At 37.2% G+C, this 11,430-nt stretch overlaps 1 protein-coding gene across 2 annotated transcripts in view; it reads left to right on the top strand.

The window, feature by feature from the left end:
* The first annotated feature begins 5,434 nt into the window (after positions 1 to 5,434).
* The window catches only part of CYP19A1 (cytochrome P450 family 19 subfamily A member 1), a 68,272-nt gene continuing 62,276 nt past the window's right edge, over positions 5,435 to 11,430 (top strand). Inside the window, exons 1-2 of one of the 2 annotated variants that reach the window (XM_073650832.1) lie at positions 5,437 to 5,512; positions 5,855 to 5,876. The gene's annotated coding sequence lies outside the window, so the exon portion shown is untranslated. Of the gene's footprint in view, positions 5,513 to 5,854; positions 5,877 to 11,430 lie in introns of both variants that reach the window. The other variant, XM_073650831.1, reaches the window with a different exon arrangement.

Raw genomic sequence — 11,430 nt, 5'->3', positions numbered from 1 at the left:
AATGAAAACACATTTTTCAAAACATCTTGATTTATTCAATATTGAGTATGAGCACCAAATGCAGAAACACTTGCACTTACAAGCCTTGGCATGCTATCGATGAAGTTATTAATGGCTGCAATTTCAACATTGAGGAGTGTATATGAAGGTAAATCAATATGCGCACTGTACAATTTTCCAACATACAGTGAAACCTCTCCGAGAGACACCCTGATCCAGACTAGATTTCCACTGACCTACAGGTGCATCTCACTAAATTAGAATATCATCAAAAAGTTAATTTATTTCAGTCCTTCAATACAAAAAGTGAAACTCATATACTATATAGAGTCATTGTGACATGCAGAAGTAGTGCTGTTGCTTCCAAAGCATCCAGCAAATGTTAAAGATAACACAAGCACAGGAGACAGCAAGTGTTGTGCTTCAGAAGCATCCAGCAACTAGAGGGGTTAACACAGTCACAGGAGACAGGGAGTGTTTTAGCAGAGCCCCAGGGGTAATGTGAGGAACTTGTTATTGTAGTCTGGCTGAAGCGGAAGAGAGAGGTAGTGTGTTATCTGCATCTGACAGAAGACAACTGAACAGGATTCAGATCAGGAGAGAAACTAAACACAGGTCAGATAAACTCCCTGAGCTAACAGTGCAGAGTATTATCGGTCAGGAAGTTAAGGACTGGAAGGAATTGTGTCACAGGGATCATCTCCCTCATAAAACCCTCCCTCCCGCCATCGCCATGCAGGATAAAGAATACTGTGTACTATTGTGTCCTTGTGAAGGAAAAGTCTGTGGTTGTGTTTGCACAGAAGTGTACAGCTAAGAGATCTAATCTATGCTGAATTATTCTACTGAAGAGACTGTAATACTGTGCCTTGTGAAGAAACTACTGTATTGTTATTGGAACCGATTGCTTAAGAAACTCAGACTGTACTGTAATGAAGATTGTTGCTGTAATATCCCTGAATCGCACTGTCCATGCTTTAGATTAAAGTCCACTGTTAAACTGTTGAAAAAGACTCTTGTAAGATGTGTCTGGTCAGCAATTGAATCTATCGTGTGCCTGAGAGAAGCTGCAGCCTATGGTTGCCCTGAGTAACGGTTCCCCCAGGATTCCAAAGAATTCATGAAACCTGTCTCGCCCTATCTGAACCTAGCGGCGTGCGTGTAACATCATTACAAACAGAGTGATATATTTCAAGTGTTTATTTTTGTTAATATTGATGATTATGGCTTACAGCCAATGAAAACACAAAAGTCATTATCTCAGTAAATTCAAATAATTAACAAAAAACAACTACAAAGGCTTCCTAAGCATTTAAAAAGGTCCCTTAGTCTGTTTCAGTAGGCTCCACAATCATGGGGAAGACTGCTGACTTGACAGATGTCCAGGAGGCAGTCATTGACATACTCTACAAGGTCCCAGAGTTCCACTTTTCATTTGGAAATCAAGGTCCCAGAGTCTGGAGGAAGAGTGGAGAGGCACACAATCCAAGCTGCTTGAGGTCTGGTGTGAAGTTTCCACGATCAGTGATGGTTTGGAGAGCCATGTCATCTGCTGGTGTAGGTCCATTGTGTTTTATCAAGACCAAAGTCAGCGCAGCCATTTACCAGGAAATTTTAGAGCACTTCATGCTTCCCTCTGCCGACAAGCTTTTTGGAGATGGAAATTTCATTCTCCAGCAGGACTTAGCACCTTGTCCACACTGCCAAAAGTACCAATATCTGGTTTAAAAACAACAGTATCACTGTGCTAGATTGGCCAGAAAACTCGCCTGACCTTAAAGGGAATCTGTCACCCCCTGGGACTTTTCAGACCTCTAATATGCGCATACAGGTGATAGAAATGTAAATCTATACATACCTGTATGGCCCATATTAGAGGTCTGCTTGCTTTGATATACAGTACAGATCAAAAATTTGGACACACCTTCTCATTTAAAGATTTTTCTGTATTTTCTTGACTATGGAAATTGTACATTCACACTGAAGCCATCAAAACTATGAATTAACACATGTGGAATTATATACTTAACAAAAAAGTGTGAAACAACTGAAAATATGTTATATTCTAAGTTCTTCAAAGTAGCCACCTTTTGCTTTGATGGCTGCTTTGCACACTCTTGACATTCTCTTGATGAGCTTCAAGAGGTAGTCACCGGAAATGGTCTTCCAACAATCTTGAAGGAGTTCCCAGAGATGCTTAGCACTTGTTGGCCCTTTTGCATTCACTCTGCGGTCCAGCTCACCCCAAACCATCTCGATTGGGTTCAGGTCTGGTGACTGTGGAGGCCAGGTCATCTGGCGTAGCACCCCATCACTCTCTCTCTTGGTCAAATAGCCCTTACACAGCCTGGAGGTGTGTTTGGGGTCATTGTCCTGTTGAAAAATAAACGATGGTCCAACTAAACGCAAACCGGATGGAATAGCATGCCGCTGCAAGATGCTGTGGTAGCCATGCTGGTTCAGTATGCCTTCAATTTTGAATAAATCCCCAACAGTGTCACCAGCAAAGCACCCCCACACCATCACACCTCCTCCTCCATGCTTCACGGTGGGAACCAGGCATGTAGAGTCCATCGGTTCACCTTTTCTGCGTCGCATAAAGACACGGAGGTTGGAACCAAAGATCTCAAATTTGGACTCATCAGACCAAAGCACAGATTTCCACTGGACTAATGTCCATTCCTTGTGTTCTTTAGCCCAAACAAGTCTCTTCTGCTTGTTGCCTGTCCTTAGCAGTGGTTTCCTAGCAGCTATTTTACCATGAAGGCCTGCTACACAAAGTCTCCTCTTAACAGTTGTTGAAGAGATGTGTCTGCTGCTAGAACTCTGTGTGGCATTGACCTGGTCTCTAATCTGAGCTGCTGTTAACCTGCGATTTCTGAGGCTGGTGACTCGGATAAACTTATCCTCAGAAGCAGAGGTGAGTCTTGGTCTTCCTTTCCTGGGGCGGTCCTCATGTGAGCCAGTTTCTTTGTAGCGCTTGATGGTTTTTGCAGCTGCACTTGGGGACACTTTCAAAGTTTTCTCAATTTTTCGCACTGACTGACCTTCAGTTCTTAAAGTAATGATGGCCACTCGTTTTTCTTTACTTAGCTGCTTTTTTATTGCCATAATACAAATTCTAACAGTCTATTCAGTAGGACTATCAGCTGTGTATCCACCAGACTTCTACACAACACAACTGATGGTCCCAACCCCATTTATAAGGCAAGAAATCCCACTTATTAAATCTGACAGGGCACACCTGTGAAGAGAAAACCTTTTCCGGTGACTACCTCTTGAAGCTCATCAAGAGAATGCCAAGAGTGTGCAAAGCAGTCATCAAAGTAAAAGGTGGCTACTTTGAAGAACCTAGAATATAAGACATATTTTCAGTTGTTTCACACTTTTTTGTTAAATATATAACTCCACATGTGTTAATTCATAGTTTTGATGCCTTTAGTGTGAATGTACAATTTTCAGTCATGAAAATACCGAAAAATCTTTAAATGAGAAGGTGTGTCCAAACTTTTGGTCTGTACTGTATCTTTTTATAAAATCCGTTTTCCTAGGCTTGGCAACCGGGGGATGCCAAGAAATCCCAGCCTACCTACTTAATTTAAACATTCCCCCCTCCCCTGCTCTAAAAGGAGGTGAAGCAGCTTGCCATGGTCTTGCCATGTTGGCTTAAGCACTGTGTAACTCCCTGTTTGGATTGAAGATTTTTATTTTTTGCATAATAAATTTTGGATATTGGATACCACTTCACTGGAAAACTTTTTCTTCTATACAGGTATGTATAGATTTACATTTCTATCACCTGTATGCCCATATTAGAGGTCTGAAAAGTCCCAGGGGGTGACAGATTCCCTTTATCCCCATAGAGAATCTATGGGGTATTGTCAAGAAGAAGATGAAAGACACCAGACCCAACAATGCAGACGAGCTGAAGGCTGCTATCAAAGCAACCTGAGCTTCCATAACACCTCAGCAGTGCCACGGGTTGATCGCCTCCATGCCACGCCACATTGATGCAGTAATTGATGCAAAAGGAGCCCTGACCAAGTATTGAGTGCATTTACTGAACATACATTTCAGTAGGCCAACATTTCGGATTGTAAAAACATTTTTCAAGCTGTCAAGTATTCTAATTTACTGAGATAATGACTTTTGTGTTTTCATTGGCTGTAAGCCATAATCATCAACATTAACAGAAATAAACTCTTGAAATAGATGACTCTGTTTGTAATGACGCTATATAATATATGCGTTTCACTTTTTGTATTCTGTTTATCGACCTACCCGTTCTCTACGCTCCGCAAGCGACTTTCGACTAACATTCGCACTAATCTGTACCTCCCACTCCCGGCTTCAAGACTTCCCCGAGCTGCACCTATTCTTTGGAATGCTCTACCAAGAAATTAGGACGAACCACAACTTACACAGTTTTAGGCGCTCCCTAAAAACACATCTGTTTAGGGCGGCATATCACGTTCCCTACTCAAAGTCCTTTTATTTTCTTATAGCCCATTCCTTATTTCTCCAAACATAAGTCTCCACTGAATCCAAAAGCACTACAGATACTGGCTGGTGATGAGCTCATGCAGCCTTTATCTGTCCCTCATACCCTCAAGATGGCTGGAATATCATTGTAAATTATCCCCTGTACTTTGTGTCACCCCCACCTCATTGTAGATTGTAAGCTCTTACGAGCAGGGTCGTCATTTTTTTTTGCTTTAATTGTTGTATTATCTTTAGCTACGTTACTTATGACTGTTGTATATGAACCTCTGAATTGTAAAGCGCTGCGGAATATGTTGGCACTATATAAATAAAGATTATTATTATTATAGTATTGAAGAACTGAAATCAATTAACTTTTTGATGATATTCTAATTTAGTGAGATGCACCTGTATTTTCAGTTTCACTATATGTAATGCATTCTAGCCATCCTCTTGAAGAAGACCAGTCCTTTAGAAGACTATTTTTCAATGCAATTTTAGATGGCTGTATCAAAGTGGTATAATTGTATTTTCTGAATTAATACATCATTGTTTTCAAGATCTCAATGCATAGTGCCATAAAAGACTACCAAATAACAATCCGATCTCTTGGCAGGCATGCTTTTGTTCTGCGTAGAGTAGTTGAGAGTATTATTAATGCTTTCATATAACTAGTCCCTACTATCACCTTTAAAACTTTTTTAGAGTTAAAAAAATGAAACTTAGTTTGTGAATTTAGATCTATAGCGTTAATCTTGAACTGAAGTTCTTGTAGGAATTTTTAATTTAGGACCTTAATTGAATGAAAACAGTTTTGGATGTCAGGTCAAGTTACAAACTTCTCCTATTTTGTAGTAATGACACTTATGAAATAAATCACCTGTATCTAAGCAACTGATCTCATAGCAACTTGAAGCACCTTTCCTACAAATAGGGCTGGTCATATTTTTTTCCACAGTCTGTATATTAAAGGGGTAAGAACTTCAGAGGCTTTTCAGAGAATGAATGAAGACTTGCCCATTGCACACAGGTAGAGTTCACCCTCTTTATTGCTGCCTATTCTACTGCTTCCCATTGAAATTGGTATTAATGTTTTTAATCCATTTAATATTAATATTTTATATTGACTGACAAAACATTTTATTATTATTTTTTTTTAATTTAAGAACAACGTATGTTATTGTCTTATTATAGAGATAAGGATGTGTAGCTCCATAGACAACTGAATACATTTTTTTTTTATTCCTGTTTCTTTTTTTTGGTATTTTGATTTCTATAGTTTATTCTCTGAAATAGCTAAATGGTTCTAGTGCTTTTTCTGAGTTGTAATTATTTCTAATGCTTTTTTGCATAAATTTGGTTAAAACCACAGATGTAGGATTTCTTCTTAGCAGGTATGGAGAGTGTTGGTGTGATATGTTCTCATTATGATTTGTAATAGAAGGCATGTATTGCAGAGATGAACATAGGAAATGTTGTGTACCTGAAATGAAAAGAGAAAATACATTAGGAATTAGTAATTGTAATATACATTTCAGCAATATGCGCAAAAACGATTTTTTCTTAATTATACTGGAGTTGCTGAGAAGTAGCTAACACAGTCCCATAATGATTAAATTAATTTATTGCTAAATATTCAATTACATTTTTGGATAGAGAATGGGTCTAATATTAGAAATCTCATAGTTATTATAACTACAGTAAATGTTGTGAACATAGAAATCCACACATACACTCATTTAAATCTATACCAATATAACGATTATTACAAATATGATATAAAAATACATCACTCACTGACTAATCTAGTAGCTACAATAACATCGATCCTGACATTTTTGCATTGATCTTTGTGAAGTGATGCCAATTTACAATCAATTTTTATGTATTTAGTGCAATAGAAGTCATTTTACTTAACAGTTTTCCTTTGTGATACAGAAAAGAACTATTAACAAATCATTATCACATTGTCTGAGTTTTCTTACATAACCTTTCTAACTGGACCCGAAAACAACAAACCCAAATCTCATCGATGTTCTACTGAGGAGGTACCAAGAAGCTGAAATACAGACCGGTTTGCAGCATCCTTACACTTCAGACATGATTTATCTTGTTCAGTATATAACTAAAAGAACTTCAGCCATAATTATAGTTTTGGTAAAAAAAAATAAAAAAAAATCCAAATCTCTGTTATTCTATTCTACTTATTATTCTTAGATTCATCTTTATGATAGCATTAATTGACACTACAGGCTTCCCAAGTAAAGAGAAAAAGAGGGGTTTAGTATCTATTCCAGATCTATTGGTGGATCTTCTATTAAAATTCTCTCTTGATACCAAGAGGTCAGCTGAAAGGATTTAGTTATAGAAAAATTACATTGCATTATGTTCAAGAAATGAATCCTCAATCCATCAATTTATTTACAAGCTTATTGACATCACAAACTTGACTCTCATATCCTTCAGGCTAGAAAGTGCTCTTCAGTCCCCTGCCCTTATATCCTGCATTACTTGGTAGTTTTTCTCCAGCATTGGATAAAAACTGATCTCATTGTTCTGCAATGGGATGGTTCCCTGCTGTCCAACTCATTATTTGTTGGACTGGTTGGAGACCCAGATCACAACTTTCGATGGAAATGCTATCTGGAAAGAGGAAACATCTTATATCAGCATGATTATATTAAACATGTATCATTATCATTCTGCGTCTCAGTTCCGCTCTCAAACCTGCCTGTATCCAACATTCTATTTCACTATGTAATATAATATGAAGGAAATAACTAGAATAGAGACTTTTTTTTAATCAAATCAAATGTGGATTTTATTTTAATGTTCTAGGTGAATTCTTTAATCAATATTTGTAATAAAGTTAATGAATTAATACATTTCTGCTATTGAAAAAGTTTTAAATGAGAATATGTTGCGGACACATTTGATGTATACATAAAGTGAATATATAATCAGAAAAAAATGCATATTACATAACTCAGATTTTTATTATAGACATATTTTTTAAAATTTCAGGACTAGGGGGATGGTAACTGTTATTGAGATTTCAGGGTAGGGGTTGGCGTAGGGAGTGTATTTTTTTCTGGGACATTTCCAGATTTGATTTTTGTGCCTGTAACACATACAATATGTTGCTGTTTTATGCATAACACTTTTGAACTTGTACAGAGAACGTTGAAGCTGGGTCAGAAGAAAAATCGTATTATTCTTGGACAAAGAAATAAATAATGTATGACAGATAACAAGCTGAAATAATCAGAGTTTACCTATAATAGTTACAATAAATTCTCTCCATACTAATGCCTGGCAAAATTACTCAGGATTAGGAAGAGTCACAGATCCCTCATGAAAATAAAATGTCAGCTAGAGAGTCAGTAATAAGAGTAAGGATTAAGGTCACCAGAACAGAAATAGGTTCTTTAGGACATTTGCTTACTGTTCCATGGAGCTACTGTTCGGTTTTCTCCCAAACTGGCTACCAAAAAAAAAAAAATGAAATTAAAACTGAAAAAGTCAAAAATAATATATAAAAAGTGTATTTCAATAAATATTTAGATTGTGTTTTTATTGAGATATAGAAATTTTACAAACATTTTGATGAAGTTTGACATTGCATTATAATTTCCATTTTGTACAGTAACAACCAATATTTTTTGAATAAAATTCTTTGCAGCTCAATTTAAGATGAGCAATTATTCAAGTTGTAGGAAAAAAATGGGGAGGGAGGGACAAAAACAAAGGGTTGGGGGGATCTGTGTTGTTCCATATTTCCCTGAGAAAAGTCACAAATCTAAATCTCTCTCATTCTATTCTACTTATTATTCCTACCTTCATCTTTTTGGTAGCATTAATTGATGCTGCAGGTGGGTACTATTCCAGATCTATTGTTGGATCTTCCATTAAAATTCTCTCTTGGTACCAAGAGGTCAGCAGAATGGATTTAGTTAAAGACAAATTATATTCCATATGTATTTATTATTCGTGGAGGCAGCAAATATCTACTATTTTGTTTTGTTTTCCATCCATGCTTATCTTCTAGAAGAATAGTTAGTCAGTACTAATGAGATTATCTTTGTACTTGTATCAATTACCTTTCATTAATCTCAATTTTAGGGAGAACCTAGTGTCCAATTTATTAAAACTGGTATTCACGCCGGTCTTAATGCTCTTTATTCATTAAGAGGCATGTGTCTCTTAATGGATTAGGCACATATTACAAGTACCTTGCGCCACCACCAGAAATGTTACACCAGTCAAGATGTAGTTTGCTGGTTTGCCATGCTCTGTCCCGGGTCAGGTTCGCATTGTCACAAAATTATTGTACAATTTTGCACAAAAACATTGCTACATTTGAAGGTGTTTTACGCCACAATTCCTAATCAGTGATTGATAGCTATCTCTGAATGCACATTTAGACAGGGAAGACTGCCCATCACTGAGTAGGACCACCCACTTGACTGCTAAGCCCAGACTATGCAAATTCTATTGGATAGTATTTTAAAAATATATTCATCAATCTTCCTGCTCTATATCATACTGCACACACAATGAATATAATAAGTCTATACACTAATGTTAAAATGCCAGGTTTTTGTCATGTAAAAAAATACTAATAAGTATCATTTCAGAACTTTTTCTACCTTTAATGTCTCCCATAATTGTACAAATCCATTGAGAAACAAACTGAAATCATTTTAAAAGGGGAAAATAAAAATAACAAACTAAAATAATGTGGTTGCATAAGTGTGAACACCCTCTTATAAATAGGAATGCAGTTGTGTTCAGAATTAGCCAAAAATATTTAAACGCATGTTACATAGTAGTCAGTGCACAGCTGCCACCATTTATAGTGATTCTGATTAACCCTATATAAAGTTTAGTATGAATATCCTAATATTTTCTTAGCTGCATTCTACAGCAAAAGTCATGGTCCAGAGTCCTGACCTTAATTAATTTGAAAATCTGTGAGTTGACCTAAAGAGGGCGCTGTACACAGGAGATGCCCTCACAATCTGACAGATTTGGAGCACTACTGCAATGAAGAGTGGGCAAAGGCTGCCAATTCTAGATGTGCCATGCTGATAGACTTCTAACCAAAAAGACTAAGTGGCGTCATAAATTCAAAGGGTACTTCAACAAAGTATTAGTTTAAAGTGGTTGTCGACTACTTTTTCATTGATGACCTATCCTATCCTTATCCCAGTTTAAATCAATAGGAGGCGGGTGTGCAGTACCCTGCTGTGGCCACTATCAGAAGATGGAACAGCACTGCTATTGAACAGTTCCATCCGGCAGCCGCCGCCAACAGCAAAAACTGCTGATGGGCAGGGGTGTCGGGTGTTGGACCCCAACCATTAAGACATTGATGACCTATCCTAAGGATAGGTCATCAATGATAAAGTAGTGGACAACCTCTTTAAGTGTGTGCATATTTATGTAATCACATTATTTTAGGTCTTTATTTTTCTTTATCCACCCGAAAAAAAATTAATTTGTCTTTCAATTGAATTGTACAGATTATGAGTGGCATTAAATGTGGAAAAGTTCTGAAATGAACCTTCTTTGTATGAGTTTTCTTATATGAAAAAAAACTGGTAGGGGTGTGTAGATTTTTATATCCACTGTACATTTTCAAGATGCTTGGTTCCCTTTAAAGTAGATATTTAAAGGGTTTATTCAGGATTTTTTTTAATTTTGTGCATGGGGCTAAGAACTAACAGGAAGATAGTTGCTAACTACTTGCTTTTTCTGCATGGGGATGATCTCTGCTGATTCCCCTGCTTCATTTCACTTCTCATTAATAGAGCTGCACCTTGTCTTCCAGTCTGCTCTGTTGACGCGGCATCCCTGCACACATCATGCTAATTGACAGGCTTGTCCTTGCAGTTAGATAGCGGGGAGCCGGCTGCCATGATATTGGCAGTGACAAGTTGACAACCCATTGACAGAGCAGAGCGGAAGAGAAGAAATTGCTCTGTCAACGTGACATCAGCAGAAGCCGTAGAATCGCTGGCAGGAGTGGTTCCGGGTAGGACAGGCAGGTAGTTAGCAACTACCTGCTTGTTCATTTTTAGCCCTATACGCAAAAATAATAAAAGTCCCAAAAAACCTCTTTTACAAGATTTCACAATCCAAACTGCACGCATAAAGAAATATATCTCCAAGACGTGGTTAGGATGGTGCACTTACTTGACAAAATCCATGTCAGAATCCTGTATAATCCTTTTGCAGTTTTCCTGTCTAATATTAAAATGAGCATTTTATAAAACTTTCAAAAAGGATTATACAGGCATCTTAACTTGGGATTTTTAAAGTATGTATACCAGCATCATCAGATCTAAAAGATCTATTTATAAAGAATGCAGTTTGTATTGTATTGTAAAATCTGCTTACAGATTTGCTTTTATATACGAAACATGTGAAAATGAATCATAATAATTAAAGGGGTTGACCGAAACCTAACAGTGATCATAATAATCATATAACTATTTAATTTTAAAAAAGAATGACTTTTGTGATGTACATCAATCCTTTGTCTTTTTTTTCTACATTCAATGACGTTCCATTTGAGTCTCCGAGCATGTAATGTGGATTTGCAAATGGAATGTCACTCACCCCTATTTCTTTTGGGTGTCCTATGCTCAGTAAAATTGGGACTAGTCCAGCCCCTTAAACAAAAGTCACGGAAAACATCCAGTTTAAGGGTAGTGACAGCAGCTGCTGGGAGTGATTGAAGTTCCAGTCCCTGATGACATACAGTTTTAGGGTGGAAAAAGAAGCAGGGGTGAATAACAGCAGACCCGGCTCCCTAATGATATTTTGTTTGAGAATCCAAGGTGCATGCTGGGAGTTTCAAATGGAACATCATCGGAAGTGAAAAAAAATAGACAAAGGGAATTTAAAGTACATAGGGAACGATAGGGAACTTTTAATTGATGC

Source organism: Phyllobates terribilis, unplaced genomic scaffold, assembly GCF_046119375.1.
Source record: "Phyllobates terribilis strain yellow unplaced genomic scaffold, ASM4611937v1 Scaffold_11__3_contigs__length_659146591, whole genome shotgun sequence".
Classification (NCBI taxonomy): Eukaryota; Metazoa; Chordata; class Amphibia; order Anura; family Dendrobatidae; genus Phyllobates; species Phyllobates terribilis.
This window is presented reverse-complemented; position numbering and strand designations above follow the sequence as displayed.